Raw genomic sequence first — 20,903 nt, forward strand, 5'->3', positions numbered from 1 at the left:
CACTGTGTGTGTTAGAACTCTTCGTAGTTCATGTCATTTTGAGATATTCCATGTACCTTTATATGTATGTAATTATGAATACCTCCCTTGTTAAGAGGGAGTGTTGAAGAATGTAACTAGTTTCAGTCTCCATAATTGTATTTGTCAAAAGAAATTTTATTATGACTTATTAAAGCATGGGTTTTATGCTTGGGTCAGTTTCTTCTAGGTCAAATCCTCCATTGAAGGCTTATAGGTTTTGCCTTGAGTCAATAGACTCATTATCACTATTATTAGACCCTTCTTGGGCTTTTGTATCATGTAAAAAGAATTATTTTTTAGTCAAAAAGGTTATTTGTCACCTCCACACCAAATCAGACCTGTCCCCATGAAGTCTGTCAACATTAGGGAAATTCGACCCAGTAGAAATGTTATATATAGAGAGGTAGATCTACCTATTTGGAACACTCAATCAACAAGTTCGATCTATAAGAAAGAGAAGCGGAAAAAGAGAGTGAAGTAGCTGGAGAAGGAAGCAAGACTCTTGGGAAGACCTAAATCAAGTTTTTGAGAAACCTTTCTCTCACACATGTGAAGTTTCTAGGCTGTATCTAGGGCTGAAATTCTGAATCTATTGTAGGTCCCAAATTATTTTGTTGGGGGCCGAAAATCTGTAGTCGAGGATCGAAATTATGGATTGTAGTTGCTACTGGGAAGCTCTCACTTGGAGAATTTGACAAGGATCATCTATTGGAAGGAAGAGCTAACCTGGTGATTGGAGAAGGTCTTTGTCTAGGTCTAAAGGCTCTTGGATTGTCTCATCTTGATTTTAATTTACTAGTTGAAGAGTTGGACTGGGTTTTCCCCTTGAAGGGATTTTTCCTGGCTGAGTGCCTATATCTTGTGTCTCTTGTTCTTGTGGTCTTAATATACATTTAATTTGGTCATTTATTGATGAAAGATAAACTAATAAAGAAGTAAAAGAAGCCAACATAACTCACAAGTAATTATCAAGAAATAGGAATCAAAACCTAATTCCTATAAGCATTCATTTCTCAATAGGAACCTCAGTAAGACAACTCAAATTTATAGGGAGGACAACAACACTCTGCGAGCATCAAAATTTATCTCCCACCTTTTAATGAAGAGACTGGAAGGCCCCAAATCCAATTTGGTTGTAAGATGGATGCCATTTTCTTAGATGATCTAAACTTAAAACATATCTGTCCTTGCATCATAAAGTGAAAAACTAGATAATAACATAGAACTTGTGCTTGATTAAGAGAAATCCAATTTCTTAAAGACTTAGGGTGCACTAATTTTCCACAAAATTTACCCATTGAAAACTTTCCCGTCATCTTAAGGATGCTAAATATAGATAAGTCCTCTCCTATATCCATCTTTGTATTCTCTTTTTGTGTCTTAACAAATCAAATTTTTGCTATGCCTCCAAAAACATCCTGAGATAAAGGAGAAGAAACCTTCGGGAACTATGAGGTGGGATTTGAACACCTAATTGTTGGCCCAAATTTCACACTGAGAGGGGATGGGTGAATCAATGTGAAGAAAATTTTACAATTTCAAAATCTTATTTGATCACGCATTCATTTAGTAGTTATCATCAACTATCACAATGCATCATCACATAAGTAGCATAACTAGAAATAACACAAGAAAGCATCATATCGCAGGCATACACAAATTTTTATATGGAAATCCAAATGGGAGAAAATGCCAACTCTTCTTATAATCACTCTTCCATTTCTTGACATTAATTTGTAGGCCTTAACCCATGGGAGAAAACTACCCCAAAAATATGCAAGTTTCCACTTGCAACAGGCTACAACCTGATTGAGGCACCAACCTCAAAGCTGCAACCAATTTTTCACTATAGGCTACAACCTGATTGGGGCTCCAACCTCAACAATGAGTAGGCTCCAACATGCTCTAGGATCCAACCTTATTGATGCTCCAACCTCAATAATGAGTAGGCTCCAACCTAATTGAGGCTCCAACCTACTTCCTATACTTCCTTGCGGGCCTCTATTTCATCTCATTTTCAAACTTGATCCACTTTCATACATCACTGAATTTGCATATAAGGAAACTAATACAATATCAAAATATTGCCACTACTATAAAAAAATTGCACTGTCCTAGTCACTGTCTCTGCTACACAACCTGAAACCACTTCACTGCCATACAACCTAGAACCACTACATTTCCATGTACCAAAATGTCATAAAATCACTCCTGCTAGTTTTCATATTGTTGCCTCTATTCTGCTTCGATAAAAACTACAATTTGATCATTCAAACACTTCCACAAAACCTGTTATCTTCATGTATCCAAAACACCCAAAACATGTTCATCTATTTTCAAGCACACACAAGAGGTTTTGGTCATCAGATATGTGTCAAAACTATGTCAAACCCCTATAGTTGTGTCCATCTATGAGTCCTTATTTCCTAGCTTCTTCCATATCTCAATTTGGATAAGTAATGCTCTCAAAAGTACAAAATTAATCATATATAAATTGTTAAATATTATACAAATTGAGCATTTTTTAGCACCTTCAAAGCGACTCACCGAATTCTGCCACCAGCCACCGAAAAGTGTAAACAATGCAACAAATTGGAACCAATTATAAAAAAAAACTTGACTTGTAATCACTAAGACTCAAACCACTAACCTTGTCCTATCGTCCATAGTGCACTACTAATTTCTCTGTGTAGTGATGCTTTCCATATCGCTCTTCCAAAATGATTTTTTCATAGAGCGGTTTTAAAATGTAATGACAGAGGATTCGACCCCATGTTTCAGGTTACACATTAACGAGTAGCATTTCGATTTGATTTGTTTCTTCTTGTGCCATGGTGGACTTTGGTCACATAACCTTCGCCAATAATATTTTCAACGATGCCTTTGAGGTCCTTTCGATGTTCCACACTAAGAGCCTCAAAATGGAAATCTCTACCAAAGGTTGCACGATGAACAAGATTGCACTCGGTAACTCACAACCAAAATGTAATAGTTTCAAACAATAGTTTGATGCAATTAGATCTATGCAACATATTAGAATGAAACTAGAACTTCCCAATGAAGAGAAACCAAAAACAATCTAAACCAAATCACAATGTCCTAGAACCAGGTCACGTTGTTTTCAAACTAGATTATCTAACCACTATATCTAACCTTTTGAAATTGTTACATATCATAGAACTAAGCTTAAATGTTGATTAATTTGAGTTGCACACATATGGAATATATACACAATGGTGGTCCCAAGCTAACGATATGACCGGTTCCCTTAATCGAGATTCGACATATCCAGAATCAATTTGATTGTTCATATGCCAGGGGAAAAATCCAAGAACCCCTTTTCTCATGCAACCATGACCATATGACCTGGACCCAAGGGCTCTTGGTCACTATCCTGATGATTTCATCGTGACATCATCGAGGTATGTTGAATCTTGTGAGGGGTGCCATGGGTCACTTGTTTTTGGCCTTTTCACAATTCCAAAGTGGTTATTTGGCACTGCCAGATGGCACCCCCTAGTGGTATCACATCAATGTGTTGACGTCAGCAAGATGACGTACCTTACCATGTGAAAAATTGTGCCACATGTCATTCATAGATAGGTCCACGTCGTAGTTAAATAAAACATTACCACATGTCATCATCTGGTTGATCTGATGGCAATGGTTAAACATCGAGCATGTAGAATTTCCTTGTAGATTCAAATTGCAGGTTTTAATATGCTAGAACAATTGACTTGAATCTACTCTACTCATCAGTAGAAACAAAAATTGCTCGATGAAATAATGAAGCATAAAAAAGGAAGAATTTCAATCACACATAACACAATAATTTTCCGGGGAAACCACAGCTAAAAACACATGATATTTGTATATTGCATTAATAAGAAAATTTGACAACAAAATACAATGCTTTTTCATCCTGGATAATCTCTACACAAGTACAATCTATCTCACTACTTCACAAACCATCTCAAGCCAATACTTAGCCAAATCTGTTGCCTGCCAAGCTCTTATTTCCTTGTGCAGTTTCCTAGGGAATTAGCCCATATTCAATTGGGAAATTCCTCATCCATAACTGTGCAATCCATCACTAGGTCTTCCTCTTATTGCATGCACCATCAGTTTAATTTAGATGATTTTACAATTGATAATACATTGTCAGTGAACTTTAATCTCAACTGGGTCTTTCTCTGATCTAACATGCATGAGTTAATTATGAGTGAATCTTCAGTTTACTGGTTGATCAGTGTTGGTTACACCCCACTATTGTAGGTTACACCCCACTACTGGATCTCCCACTAATTCCTCCATCAGTTGGAACTAGTTTAACTGAATTTAACCCAGTTAAACTAAATTAAATAATTAAAACTCAATCAAAACTCAACCTGGGGCCCTAAAATTTAGGAACAACTCTAAATGACTCTAGATAGACTCCCAAATCGAATTTACTAAGCCAAATAAGTCAACTTAACTTAGTTAACTATTACAAGTTTCTATGAGAATTAGAATTACAATTTAATTCGAAGACAAATTAAATTAGGATTTTTCTTGTTGATTTTTTCAACACTCCCTCTCAACAAGAAAGGGATTATCTGCTACCCCAATCCTACCTCTTTGAAACTTGAATTTTCATCTTGACAATGTCTTTGTCAAAATATCTACATCCTGCTCCTCTGCAGGAATTTATTCCAGCAACATGATTCTCCTATGCACACAATCTCATAGATGGTGATACTGAATGTCGATATGCTTGGACCGATCATGAAAAACTAGATTCACAGAGAGTTTGATACAAATCTGATTGTCACAGTAAATCACTGTAGCATCCATATATTAACCAAATAACCCAACAAGGATATTCCTCATCCAGATAGCCTCACAAGCTTCTTGACTATCAACCATGTACTCTGCTTCTACTGAACTGAGTGTAACTAATCTTTGCTTCCTGCTATACCAATAAAATATTGTTGAACCAACAATGAAGATTCCCCCTGCTGTTCTCTTCCTGTCGGATGGACTCCCTACCTAATCTGCATTTGTGAAGCTTTGAAGCTTCACTCCATCTATCAGTCTGTATCAAACTGAGTGGTGCCTATGAGGTATATAAACACATGTTTAGCTACCTTCCAATAAAATTTGGTTGGCTTAACCATGGCTTGACTAACCTGGTTAACTGCAAAATACATGTTCGGTCATGTATTCGCCAAATACATAAGTGAACCCACAAGTTGTCTATAAATAGTAGCCTCCACTACTTCACTTGAAGTAGCATCCTCCTTCCTCTAGTTACCTGCTAGAGGAGTCTCAATGGGTTTGCTTCTCTCCATGTGGAACTTCTTCAGTATCTTCTTGGCATACTTTCTGGTTGAAGGGAAAATACCCCTAGGGTCCTTTGGGCTAAGACTCTACCAGACTGAAAATTGCTTATACAAAGAAACACACACACACAGCCATCTTTTTTACTTTTAAGCAAATTCTAATGTTTAGGGTACATACCTAAGGTCCTACGTTCGAGAAGACCGTTAGGGTGCAAACCCTTCTTGGAGTTCCCTTTTTCTTTCTTTGACCTGCAAGACAAACAAATCAAAGAATACAACAGTACATGTATAGAAGTTTATATATAAATCATCTTTATGCTATAAAGTTAGTTATAAAAAATCTTTAAGTAACCACTTTCATAAGAATTCAACACAAGAATCTCATAAGCATAAAGAAAGATTATTCGGGAACAAAGACGTGTTTCTTTATATATAAATGCAAATAAAGTACATATATCGGAAAGATATCACCTGAACACCTTCAGCAGGCTCCAAGCAAGCTTCCTCCCGGATTCGTTCCAGCCTCCAGCCTCCAACAAGAGCTCCTTCCAAGTCTTACTCAATGATGATGTCAAGGATGAATGATCACCAATACACATGGAAACAAGGGTTTCCTATGCAAAATGGGGGAAGTGCAGAATGCACCAAGGACTTCAGACCTGGTCTAAGGGAAAAATCTCAGCATAATAATCTTGCTCTCCTTTCTCTCTCCCCTTGGCCTTCCCTTTGATGTCTTTTTATACCCTCTCCAAAGTAGTTTTTTAGTTAGGAGTTGGTTGGGAACAGTTGGGCCACGGGCACTAACAGGTGATCCAGCAGGTAAACCCGCGATCACCGCCCGGAAAAGAGGAAATTATATATTTTTTAAGTGTTTTAATAGATACACGCGGGTTGGGTATGACAGACCCCCGTGTACACGCGTTTAACACAGGGCAAAGTCGCGTATAGGGAATAAAAGACTGTTTTTTAAATTTTTGGACCAGGTCTGGAAGGAGGGGTTGCCTAGGCCATAAGTGCAGCATCACAAACCATAAGAGTGAGATTTGGAGCTATAACAGATGCCCCCTAATGTATGAGGTCAGAAGGGGAACATGATGGCCGAAATACATTAAGTAAGTACAAGGAAAGGAACTCTGCCGAAAAACCGAGGAGGACTTCACCAGAATTCAGCCTGCCAAGCCACCGAAAGGAGATCAGAAAGAAACACTGTCTGAGGCGGGCATACCCATGCTCAGGAAAAGTAAAGCATGTCCGCATATCAAGTACAAGCGGATCCACTAAGTATACAAGTATAAATGACTGTAAAATACATAATGGATCATCTGATCATAATGAGTAAGTACATGTCTGAATATCACATATAAAACTGTCAATGATGCTGAAAGATGCAACGGATCACTGAAATCAAAGACTGATCCCATAAGGTACCAACTGAACATGATGGAATAGGATGGTACTACACTGCAAACTCAGGTGCCAGCATATAGAATGTCGCCATGACTGACTGCAACATATAAGGTGGAATGGTATCAACTAGCAGCAACAGGAGCAACTGTCAAGTGAACCAATGAATGCTGATACAACCTGAGGTCTTCACCGACCGCCGTGGTACATTTCTACACCATGGGAATAAATGATCTGAAGTCGACCATGTGAGAAATCGTTTGATTACCGGTCATTGATGTATACCGTTAACAAACGCGAGACTACTCACCGATAATGATAATGAGCGTCAAGGTACCCAGTACAATCTAACAAGTGTGAATAGATGAGCTGAAGTCGAACACCTGTAAGAATCTATCAATCAGGAGACAATGATGGTTTCCCACTGTCGATAGCGAGGAATCTGCCACTAATGACTGCAAACCCCAAGGTACTGCCAAATGGACTCTAGATCTTTGCCCCAGAGCAATGAGTCGGAGTCGATAGGGAAAGATCCGCTAGAAGGAAGGCATTAAGGCATCCTCCATCAATCTAGCGCGAGTGTAACCCGTAGGCCAATAATGTGGAAGGAATCGGACGAAAAAGATGTAGTAACCCAACCGAAGTACGTTTCCGGCGTACACAAGATGTGGCTAGCGCACGGCAGAAACCCTCTGAACCAACCAATAATGAAAGCTGACACAGAGGCGAGGTATCCACCAATAGGGTCAAATGGAAACCAAGGTACTGCACGAATCCCAATGTGTGATAATGTATGCTGATGTCGAACACAAGGGAAACCACTCAGTCAAAGACCCATGATACTGATCGATGCTGAGCACAAGGTGACCTATCAATAATGAAAATAGGGCCAGGGTGCGGTCTCTAGGTCTGCCCTCAGAGCAATGTGTCGTCGTCGATAAGGACAAGACCCGCCAGCAAGAAGTCAATGGGGACCTTCTCAAACCGGCACGAGTGAAGGACCAATATAACTGATGTGATGATAGACATGACACTGACAACCAGGGATGGCCGACTGAAAAATGAGTCAAGAGACACCGCAGAAAGGCCGACTCAGGCTAACTTCCCTTGAACAAAAGCACGACTCAATGTGACTATGTGGCAGCATATAATGAATCTGTATAAGTTCGTCATGCAGGAGGCACGAACGAACCCTCCATATGATTGGAAGAGATAACCATATGAAGTGTTTCAAGAAAAATAAAAAACACAAACTGAAAAACTGGAAAAGCTTGGAGTTCAAGAAAATATCAGACAGTCAGAACCAACAAGCAGAGGGACTGAGCCTTGATTGGCTTGAGGACTACCCAAACTAGGAACAACAAGAGTGTTGTCCCCAGTGGAGTCGCCAATTCTGGTTGAAGGGAAAATACCCCTAGGGTCCTTTGGGCTAAGACTCTACCAGACTGAAAATTGCTTATACAAAGAAACACACACACACAGCCATCTTTTTTACTTTTAAGCAAATTCTAATGTTTAGGGTACATACCTAAGGTCCTACGTTCGAGAAGACCGTTAGGGTGCAAACCCTTCTTGGAGTTCCCTTTTTCTTTCTTTGACCTGCAAGACAAACAAATCAAAGAATACAACAGTACATGTATAGAAGTTTATATATAAATCATCTTTATGCTATAAAGTTAGTTATAAAAAATCTTTAAGTAACCACTTTCATAAGAATTCAACACAAGAATCTCATAAGCATAAAGAAAGATTATTCGGGAACAAAGACGTGTTTCTTTATATATAAAGGCAAATAAAGTACATATATCGGAAAGATATCACCTGAACACCTTCAGCAGGCTCCAAGCAAGCTTCCTCCCGGATTCGTTCCAGCCTCCAGCCTCCAACAAGAGCTCCTTCCAAGTCTTACTCAATGATGATGTCAAGGATGAATGATCACCAATACACATGGAAACAAGGGTTTCCTATGCAAAATGGGGGAAGTGCAGAATGCACCAAGGACTTCAGACCTGGTCTAAGGGAAAAATCTCAGCATAATAATCTTGCTCTCCTTTCTCTCTCCCCTTGGCCTTCCCTTTGATGTCTTTTTATACCCTCTCCAAAGTAGTTTTTTAGTTAGGAGTTGGTTGGGAACAGTTGGGCCACGGGCACTAACAGGTGATCCAGCAGGTAAACCCGCGATCACCGCCCGAAAAAGAGGAAATTATATTTTTTTTAAGTGTTTTAATAGATACACGCGGGTTGGGTATGACAGACCCGCGTGTACACGCGTTTAACACAGGGCAAAGTCGCGTATAGGGAATAAAACACTGTTTTTTAAATTTTTGGACCAGGTCTGGAAGGAGGGGTTGCCCTAGGCCATAAGTGCAGCATCACAAACCATAAGAGTGAGATTTGGAGCTATAACACTTTCCCTGAGAGACAAACAATTCCTCATCTCCTTGTCATACTTACATACCAAGAAAGTAATGCATGAGCCCCAGGTCCTTCATCTTGAATTCTCTTGAAAGATCCTCTTTGCAAGATTTTATTAGCTTCTCATCACCTGTCAGAATCAAATCATCGACATATAATACTATAATTAACAATTTACCTTCAACCACAATATGGTAAAGGTTCACATCTGCCACACTTTTGGTGAAGCCCAAATCGGTGAAATAGCTGTCAATCTTGGTGTACCAAGCACAAGTTTCTTGTTTTAGTCCATACAACACTTGCTTGAGTATGCACACATGCGACTCTCTGTTGAAGGTCTCAAATCCTTTTGGCTACTCAATTACACCTCTTCCTCAACCATGTCATTGAGGAATGATGTCTTTACATCCATCTTATGTATCTTCCATACCATCTACGCTAACAGTTCTAGAATAGATCTGATTGATGAGTACCTTGCTACTGGAGAAAAAGTATCATCGTAATCAATTCCCTCCACCTGATAGAATCCTCTGGCCACAAATTTGGCCTTGTGTTTCTCCACACTCCCATTTTCTACTTGATTTACCTTTTAAATCCATTGGGAACTCACCATTGACTTGTCTGCTAGTCTTGGGACCACTTCCCAAACATTGTTTCTGATAATTGAGTCATACTCCTCAACCATGGCATCAACCCATACTGGTTTTTGCACTGCTTCCTTGAATGAGGATGGCTCAATCTCTACACTCTCGCTTATAAGAGCCATGTAGCTAGTGTGCCGATCTGGTGACCTCCTCTGCCTACGTTGTGACGTGGGTGCTCCCACATTATCTCTAGCATCATGCATCAATGTTTCAGCCTATGTGGCATGCTTCCTTCCATCTCTGGAAGTCTCTGCATGAGTGGGTGCTTCCACTCTCTTCTCCTCTGCATGTGGCTGCTCCACATAATCCTAAGGTTCCTCCTTTGGAGCTAAAATCTCCTCATCTTCATGTAACTTAAGCTCCCTCTCAAGCGAACATCTCATGACCTTCTCTTCATCGAACTTCACATCTCTATGAACCACTGTCATCCTATTGGATGGCAGGTATGCCCGATAGTTGTGAGGTGTATTAGTGTACCCCAAAAATATGCCCAACTCAACTATTGGCTCTATATTTTTCCATGCATCGTTGGTAACATAACAGTAGAATGATGAACCAAAGATCCCGAACTGTGCCACATCTAGTTTCTTACCTGAAAATTCTTCTTCTGGTGTACTTATCCCGAGAATTCGATGGGGGCTTCTACTCTGCAAATAAATAGTTGTGTTGCATGCTTTAACCCACAAGTGCAATGGTAGGCCTTGATCATGTAACATCACTCGTGTTGCTTCCACAATACTTATGTTCTTCCTTTCAACCACCCCATTTTGCTATGGTTTATGAGGTGATATTAACTCCCGTCGAATGCCTTTTGAAGCACATAAGTTGTTGAATTCATTCGACACATATTCTCCACCGTTATCGCTTCTAAGAGATTTAAATTTCCTGCCAGTATCTTTCTCTACAAATTCTTTAAATTCACAAAATTTAGCAAACGTCTGGTCTTTCTTCTACATGAAGAAAATCCAGCACTTACGGGAAAAATCATCAACAAATATTACATAATAAATGTGCTTGGTCATGGATGTTGTTGAGAATGGTCCACACACATCTGAGTGAACTTGATCAAGGATCGCTTGCGCTCAAATGTCTTTATCATGAAAGGAAGCTTTGGTGTATGTCCCCAACATACACCCTTTGCATGTGTCTCTCTACTCTAGTGTACCCTTGGGGAGTCTTGTAGAAATTTGTTGCATGATCTTCAAAGCTTCGTGGTGCAAGTGACATAATATTCTATGCCACAACTCATTGATGTCTCAGCTCTGCCCCTTTTCTGTTTTAGTGCTCAAAGCAACGCAGTCTTCTACATCCAATTTGTAAAGGTTCTTCACCCTAAGCTCAATCTTCTTCACCTATCTTGAGGCTATGTGACGAAGTAAATCCTTTCCCTTGATAAATATCACATCGTAGCCACAATCCCCCAACATGGAAACAAAAACCAAGTTCTTCTTCAAACTCAGAACATACATGACATATTTTAATGTGACGGGAGAATCAAAATCCATCTGAAATATAACAATACCGATGTTAGTCGCACTATACCTCCCATCATCTCCCATCTCGATGTGCATCTATAGGTTCTTCTCCTCAAAGTCACTAAAGAACTCTTTGTTGTTGGTCATATGGAATGCATCTCCACTATCTAGGTACCACACACTACCCATCACCGATGTCACCATGCAAGCAATGAGGGTGAAATCCAGTTTGAATTGTGAAGCAAGAGCTTCACCTGTCGCTCCTCCCAATGGCTTCTTATCAGCCTTCTTATGCAGACACTTCATGGCATAGTGTCCCAGCTCATGACAATGAAAGCATTTAATATTCGACATGTCCTTATTTTTTCCGCTAATGTACAATTGCATTCATCATCATGCTTAAATGAGGATCCATCTCTAGTGTTGTGCCGAATCTCTTCTTGTACCAGGTCGGACCACAATCTCTCCTACTCTGGTAGATTCTCCCTCCCATTAACTGAGTCCTGGTAACTGTTCCAACTCTTGGGAAGTCGTAGAAGTGCTAGGATCACCAAATCATCTTAGCAACTGTCACACCGACACTTCCAAGATCATCCCGACATTGGGTGAACTTGGTCAAATACTTCAATATTGTGTCGCCCTTCTCCATCTTGATATTTTTGATCTTGTCCTTCAGTGCCAACTTCCTGTGGTCACTGTTGTTTTGAAGCAGGTCCGTCAAGGTCTTCCACATTCAAAATGGAGTTTCCTTACCGTGGAGATTTGAGGCAATATGATCTTGAACTCCTTCTAAAATAATCCTTCTCGCCTTTGCCACACACTTTCTCCATTCTGCCATATCATGTGCATCAGTTGTTGGTGGCTTCGGAATATCACTGTCTATGAATTCCTTAAGCCCATTGGCTTCCAACACTGCCTCCATCCTGTCCTTCCAGGAAATGTAATTCGAGATATCCGCAAGGGCATACTAGAGTCTTAATCCGTAGAAAGACATCCTATTGGCTCTAAAGTATGAACTGCAAATTCGAATTCTCCTACAAACACAAACTTGTATTCTCCTCTTCTATATGATTTTAGCTCATATACCATGTAGAATTTTCTTGTTGATTCAAACTAGAGATTGCAATATGCTAGAAAAATTGACTTGAATCTACTCTACTCATCAACATAAACAAAAAATGATTGATGAAATCATGGAGCAGAAAAGAGGAAGAATTTCAATCACATATAACACAATAATTTTCTGGGGAAAGCCATAGCTAAAAACCCCCGATATTTGTATATTGCATTAATCAGAAAATTTGAGAACAATATATAATGTTTTTTCAACTTGAACAATCTTTGCACAAGTACAATCTATCTCACTGCTTCACAAACCACCTCAAGCCAATACTTAGCCAAATCTGTTTCCTGCCAAGATCCTATTTCCTTGCACAATTTCCTAGGTAGTTAGCCTGTATTTAATCTCAATTGGGTCTTTCTTTGATCTGATTATGAGTGAATATTCAGTTTGTTGGTTGAGCAGTGTTGGTTACACCCCACTACTATAGGTTACACCCCACTACTGGATCTCCCACTAATTCCTCAATCAATTGGAACTAGTTTAACTGAATTTAACTCAGTTAAATTGAATTAAATAATTACAACTCAATCAGAACTCAACCTGGGCCCCTAAAATTTAGGAGCCACTCTACATGACTCTAGATAGACTCCCAACTTGAATTTACTGAGCCAACTAAGTCAAATTAACTTAGTTAACTATTACAAGTTTCTATGAGAATTAGAATTACAATTTAATTCAAGGACAAATCAAATTAGGATTTTTCTTGTTGCATTTTTCAACAGAGCATCTATACCTTCATCTAGTTGTTGACCCACTTGAAGCACCATTTTTTATCCCAAGACTTGCATGTCCTTTAACATCATTAACAAGTGTGAAACTCCATGTAATCATGATCATTGATCATTCTACTCAATTGTAGATTCGCTCCAAACTTATAAACAATTTAACAAATTATATTTTTGGGTTTGACCCCATAGTTTGGCCTTTCAATTTTTCCCCAACTAATACTAATTTTCAATTCGCCATAACTTCTCATATGGGAGGAGTTTTTCCAAGAATAACATATCGTTGGAAAGGTATCGACAATTTATATGCAACCATGTTATTTGCAGGTTCTTTGACCAAAAATGATGGTCTTGTTTTTAGTGTCCCATACACCCCCTTTGACATTAATGACACCTTGTTGTCATCAATGACAACATAAAGAATCTTGTAGGTTTTAACCCCGTATAGAAATTAGCTGCATACGAATTCTAAAACACAGAAAATAAAAAATGCAAGAGCATAACACATAAAACACATATACACAAAGATTTTCCCCTAGATCCCAAAACCGGGACTACCAGCTTGATTTTTCATTATGTTCCTTTCAATGTTACAATACATATTTATACATGCTGAAGCATCCAATACTATGGACTGAAAACCATCGCGTCCAAAACCATGTGCAAAAACCATGTACAAAACCATAGGTAGGTCCGCCCAACCTAATATAGGGTCCAAAAAAAATTTCCCTGGCGCACTGCCCTGGACCCCGTAGAGGGGGCTACCTGCCCCCCTCAAACCCCCTGTGACCCCCCCGTTGCGCAATCGGCGCAACGAAGGGGGGGCTCTGCCCCCCCTCTAACCCACCGTTTAACTACGTAGGCTAGTCGTGGAAAGAATATAACACAACCAAACATTCTCCCACTTGTTGTTTTCTTTCCAAAGTGGGCCACAGGAGAGCTTAGTCATTTATCCAGCCCTACAACGCCCATTGTTTCTCTACACCAAGAGAACTTCTCAGAGCTCACAAATTTTGTCAATGCAGCTGCAATTTTCTTCAAAGTGTCCACCTTTACCAGCAACACCTTTTTGTCTTCTATCATATCCCTCACAAAGTGATACTGAACATCAATGTGCTTTGTCTTTGAATGATAAGTAGGGTCCTTTGCCAAGAAAATTGCACTTTGGCTGTCACAATCTATCCTTATAGCTCCCTATACTAACCCCATACTTGAACACAATCTCTGCAACCAAACTGCTTCCTTGCTTGCATTAGTGGCTTCCATGTATTCTGCCTCTGTAGTTGATAGTGCCACTATAGATTGCTTCTTACTTATCTAACTGACTGCACCTCCAAATAGGTTAAACACATACCCACTTGTAGATCTTCTCTGATCCATATCTCTAGCCCAGTCTGCATCAACAAAGCCACGAATATCCAACACTCTGTCCAATCTTGGTCTTCCTTGGTAGCACAAGCCTTAATCACTAGTGCCACGCAAATACCTGAAAACCCGCTTCACTGTTGTCCAGTGCTCCTTCCCTGGTTTTGACATAAACCTGCTCAATACTCCCACTGCATGTGCAATGTCTAGTCTAGTACAGACCATCACATACATCAGGCTACCGACTGCACTTGCATAGGGAACACAAGACATGTCCTCTTCCTCTTCTTGAGTCTTGGGACACTGTTCAGCAAAAAACTTTACACCTACATGAATAGGAACCTTCACCAGTTTACTATCCTGCATATTAAACCTCTGCAATATTGTCTCGACATACTTCCTCTGGTTTAACTAGAGCTTCCTCTTTGCCTGATCTCTTTTAATTTCCATGCCCAAAATATAGTTTGCAGCACCAATATCTTTCATGTTGAATTTGGAGGACAAGTGGGTCTTCAAATCCTGGATAATTTCTTTGTCATTTCCAACCAACAACATATCATCCACATACAAGACCAGATAAATAACACGGTCACCAATTAATTTAAAATACACACAGTGATCTGCTTTGCTTCTGGTGAAGCCAAGTCCCAGTATAAATGTATCAAATTTCTGATACCACATCCTTGGTGACTATTTTAACCCATAAAAAGACTTCTTTAACTTGCATACTAGTTCTTTCTTACCCTTCACCACAAAGCCTTCAGGTTGCTTCATGTAGATCTCCTCTTCTAGATCCCCATGAAGAAATGTTGTCTTCACATCCATCTGTTCTACCTCAAAATAAAAAGAAAAAACAATAGATAAAAGTAATATAATAGAAGCTACCTTGGCAATAGGAGAAAAAATATCACCAAAATCAATTCCTGGCACCTGGGAATAACCTTTTGCTACCAACCGAGCTTTGTATTTCTCCACCTTTCCTTCTGCATTTGTCTTCTTCTTGAACACCCATTTGCTGCCAATGGGTTTTTTTCTAGCCAGCAACTCCACCAACTCCCATGCCTCATTTTTGTGCAAAAATGCCATTTCATCAACCATGGCCTGTTTCCAAAGTTTGCCATCCTCTATATCTACTGGTTCCTTCACAGTTCTGGGATCAACATCAGTGATAGATAAAGCAAAATTTGAAGAGAAAGTAGATGGACTATACCTTTCTAGTTGCCTTCTTTCTCGAACTGATCTTCTCACACCCGGAGTTTGTGGCTCTTCATCTTCTGATTTCTCTTCTACTGTAGAGTCTGATTCTTCCTCCTTAAGTTCAAACTCTATCTTCTTAGGTTCCTTTGATGTGACTTCATGTTTAATAACATCTTTCACCTCTCTGAACACCACATCTCAGCTATACAAAACCTTCCTTGTTACTGGGTTCCAAAGCTTATAACCCTTTAAACCATCCTTATACCCAATAAAGATGCACTTTTCAGATTTACTATCCAACTTTGTTCTTTTCTCCTTTGGAACATGTACATATGCATCACATCCAAATACCCTCAGATGTGAAACAGAGGGTTTCTTACCAGTCCATACCTCTTGTGGAGTCTTATCCTCCAACGTTAATGAAGGTGATATGTTGACCAGGTAACATGATGTCTCCACCGCCTCTACCCAGAATTCCTGTCCTAACCCGGCACCACTGAGCATGATTCTTGCCCTTTCCATCAATGTCTTGTTCATTCTTTCTGCAACTCCATTTTGCTTAGGTGTGTATGGAGTAGTCTTCTGCTATGCTATAACACACTTCTTATAGAATTCTTCAAATTCCTTGGTGCAAAACTCTCCACCGTTATATGATCTCAACACCTTTATCTTATTCTCTGTCTGGTTTTCCACCAGAGCCTTAAATTCTTTAAACTTGTCAAAGACTTCAGATTTCTTCTTAAGGAAATATATCCATGTATTCCTTGAGAAGTCATCTATAAATGATACATAGTAGACAGAATTACACAGTGATGGAACCTTCACAGGTCCAGACACATCATTGTACACTAGCTCTAATATCTGTTTCTCCCTCCTACCACTAGAGGGGAAACTCACCCGATTCTGCTTCCCATATACACAATTTTCACAAAAATCAAAATCCAGACAACTATTACTCATACCTTCTACCATACCTTTACCACGAAGTATTCGAAGGCCCTTCTCTCCAATATGTCCAAGCCTTTTATGCCACAACATGTTCTTCTCTCCAGAGACCACTAGATTTTCTGCTCCACTTTCAGGAACCACAGAACTGTTGCACCCATCAAAAACTGTGCTACCTTGCAACTTGTACAGAGTTCCAATCCGAACTCCCCACATCAATACCAGTGCTCCCCAAACCATCTTGCAGGTATCCTTCTCGAACACTATTTTTACACTTGCATCATCTAGCTTGCTTACAGAAATCAGATTTCTGGCCAATGCAGGAATATGCAGAACACCCGGAGTGTTCTAACCCTTCCACCTTGCAACTTCAACTTTACTTTTCCACGACCAATGATTCTAGCCTTCCTATCATCCCCTAGGAAGACATCACCACCATCGTATTTCTCATACTCACAAAATCACTCTCTATGGGGAGTGAAGTGAAAGGATGCACCTGAGTCAATCAACCATGCCTCATGATCTACATGTGTACTTGAAGAAGCCGAGTACACATCCCCACCTTCATTTGAGGTGGTTTTCGCCTCTGCAAAAGGAGCATCATCGGATCCCTTTCCTTTGTCAGGAGCTTTAGATTTACAATCCCTTTTGTAGTGCCCTTCCTTTCCGCATTTCCAGCAAACCACCTTTACAGGTTTTCCTGGAGATTTAGATCTCCCTCTAGATTTAGATCTCCCACTCCATGACTTATTTTTGTTTCTGTTCTGGGACCGTCCTTGTATAGACAAGGCATCACCATTCTGGCTCTCCATATTTTTCTATCTCATCTCCTCTGTCAGCAAGGATGAGACTATTTCATCAAACTGCAAGGCAGTTGCATTGCTACGTATTACAATAACTAGACTATCCCACGAATCTAGTAGAGAACACAACAAACTGATGCACTTATCTTCATCTAAAATTTTAATATCAACAGCTAATAACTAACTTACCACAATATTAAATGCGTTCAGATGCTCTGTCACCGAGTCTCCATCTTTCATCCTCAGGTTATATATCTTTTTCCGTAGGAACAATTTATTCACTAGAGACTTAGATTGGTACAAAGTCCCTAACTTTTCCCACAAAGCCTTCACCGTAGCTTCCCCTGATACATTCAACAATACTAAATCTGAGACACACAATTTTATTGTGCTCTTTGCCTTCCGATCCAACTTCTTACATTCTTCATCGGACACTCCCACTGGTTTAGTACCTGGATCTACTGCGATCCACTGATCTTTATCCACCAACAGATCCTCCATCTTGAATTTCCATAACTCAAAACTATGACCATTAAATTTCTTGATCTCTATCTTTCCACTGCTCGCCATCTTCTTTCACCACCAGAATCGATCCCGCAGATCTCCCATTGAACAGGGTCTACCACAGTGTAGAAATTTCTCTATGGATCAGCTAGCTCTGATACCATGTAGAAATTCTGTAAATTCTCTACAAATCTAGCTCTAAGACCATGTAGAAAATATGACTGTAGATTAACCCGATAATGCAATATAGCTAAAGCAAAATACAATAATATACTTCTACTATCAAATTGTGGAAGCTTAAAGATCGAGCTGAATCATACTGAACACATATAACCAGAAGAAGAAGAATCAATGAACCAAACACATGAAAATACTTTGGGGAAAGCCTCGGCTAAAAACCCCACTATCTGTATTATCATACAAGGTGGAAATACATTAGAATTATACAAAGCCTTAGCTCTAACAGCTAGCCAACTCTCAGTACAATCCTCCTGGATGCTCAGAGGCAATCAAAGCTTCTCACAAGCCTTCTCCTCTGCCCTCCAAGCTCCTATTTCCTTGCGCAGTTCCTCTGGGATGATCTCCTTCACCCAGTGGAACACTGCTCTCACAGACTGCTCTAACACACTGTCAGAACTGTGCAATACTTAAGGAACCTTCCTTGACTGCATGCATAAGTTTCCTTTATAGGAGAAAACATGCAACTGATAGTACACTATCCTTGACAGTTAGCTCAACTGGGTCTTTCTCAGAATAGACATGCATGAGTTTCTGATGAGGGAATCTTCAGTTATCTGGAGTACACTGGTTGAGTGCATGCAAGCATCAACTGACTGTTAACTCACAATTAGTTCCTCAAACAGTTTGGAACTAATTTAATTGGACTTAACTTAGTAAACTGAGCTAACTAATTACAACTCAAATATAACTCAATCTTATCTCCTTAATTAAGGGATAATCTCATTAATTTAAGGGATAACTATTGCATGACTTCAGAAAGACTTCTAACTTGAATTTCTCCAACTAATTAATCCATAATGAATCAATTAATTATTTCCAAGCAGCTGGTGAGACTAAATTTGATTTTAATTCAAAATTTTAATTTAAGGACAAATTAAAATTGGAATATTCTTGTTGCCACATTTCAACACTCACTCTCAACAAGAAAGGAATTCAACTCGATCCCGATCGTGAACCTTTGGAATGTTATGCATGCAACACTTCTCTCTAGTGTTGTTTCTCTAGCAACTCCATAAACAATAAAACATCCAACCTGAATCAGTGTGATGCATCTGTCATCAAAGTCTCTGACTGCTATTGCCTCTGTCAACTGAAAACTTTGCGCTTCTGCTGACTCATCCTTTCTGCACTGTTGTCAATCCTTCTCCGTGCTCTTCAGTATCTGATTGCTCTAGCCTCTGCCACTTTGATCTCTAACTGCATCAATCCCACTGATTCCTCTCGCTACTATGTACTTTGGGCTCCTGTAGCAAGGTACGATCCATGAGATAAAACCTCTCAATTGACCCTGCGCAATTTTAGCCTTCATGGGACTATCACTCCACATCGCCCCACCTCACACCTGGAGGTATTGCTGCATGTGATCCCTCTGCCCACTTCTCCAATTGTGGCTCCTCCACAATTGTCTGAGACTTCTTCTGGGACTGCATGTTGAGAGGTAATTTACTCTCCCTCTCAACCACCAAGTCTTTAACATTTGCCTTGCTCCTCAAGGCTTTACCTGTATCTTGAACCTCAAGAGCATACAGGTTCTAACTCGTGAACTGATCTGTTTCACCTGTCTCATGGTGATGTGTCTAAGGAAAACCTTTCCCTTACTGAAGACAACATCATAGCCTTTGTCCTCCAACATCGTGACCGATACCAAGTTCTTCTTCAGTCCAGGCACATACTTCACATCTGTCAAGGTGATAGGAGCTCCATGCTCCCTCTGAAAAGCAACCATGCCCACTCCTAAAACACTATACCTTTTGTCATCACCCATCTCTATGTACATCTTGAGGTCTTTATCCTCTAAGGTACTAAATAAACTTTTATCGCCGATCATGTGGAATAAGGCTCCACTATCAAGATACCAAACACAACCCATCATCGATGACACGATGCATGTGATGAGAGTAAAGTCCATTTCGAACTGAGAGGCTAATGCCTCACCTTTCGATCCTTCTGAGGTCCCTTATTGGACTTCTTTGATGGGCAATTACTCGCATAATGTCCCATCTCAATTTGAAGTATGATATGAGTTCGATTTTCACCTGCAACCCCGAACTTCAAACTTTGAATTCTCTTCTGCGTATATTGTTCACAGCTCTGATAAACTAGGCTTTGATACCATGTAGAAATTTCTCTATAGATCAACTCGCTCTGATACCATGTAGAAATTCTATAAATTCTCTACAAATCTAGCTCTAAGACCATGTAGAAAATATGACTGTAGATTAACCCGATAATGCAATATAACTAAAGCAAAATACTATAATCTACTTCTACTATCAATTTGTGGAAGCTTAAAGATCGAGCTAAATCAGACTGAACACATATAACCAGAAGAAGAAGAATCAATGAACCAAACACATGAAAATACTTTGGGGAAAGCCTCAGCTAAAAACCCCACTATCTGTATTATCATACAAGGTGGAAATACATCAGAATTATACAAAGCCTTAGCTCTCACAGCTAGTCAACTCTCAGTACAATCCTCCTGGATGCTCATAGGCAATCAAAGCTTCTCACAAGCCTTCTCCTCTACCCTCCAAGCTCCTATTTCCTTGCGCAGTTCCTCTGGGATGATCTCCTTCACCCAGTGGAACACTGCTCTCACACACTGACAGAACTGTGCAATCCTCAAGGAACCTTCCTTGACTGCATGCATGAGTTTCCTTTACAGGAGAAAACATGCAATTGATAGTACAATGTCCTTAACTTTTAGCTCAACTGGGT

The sequence above is a fragment of the Pinus tabuliformis genome, chromosome 6, assembly GCF_031772625.1.
Source record: "Pinus tabuliformis cultivar Carrire ecotype Pingquan chromosome 6, CPIR1, whole genome shotgun sequence".
Classification (NCBI taxonomy): Eukaryota; Viridiplantae; Streptophyta; class Pinopsida; order Pinales; family Pinaceae; genus Pinus; species Pinus tabuliformis.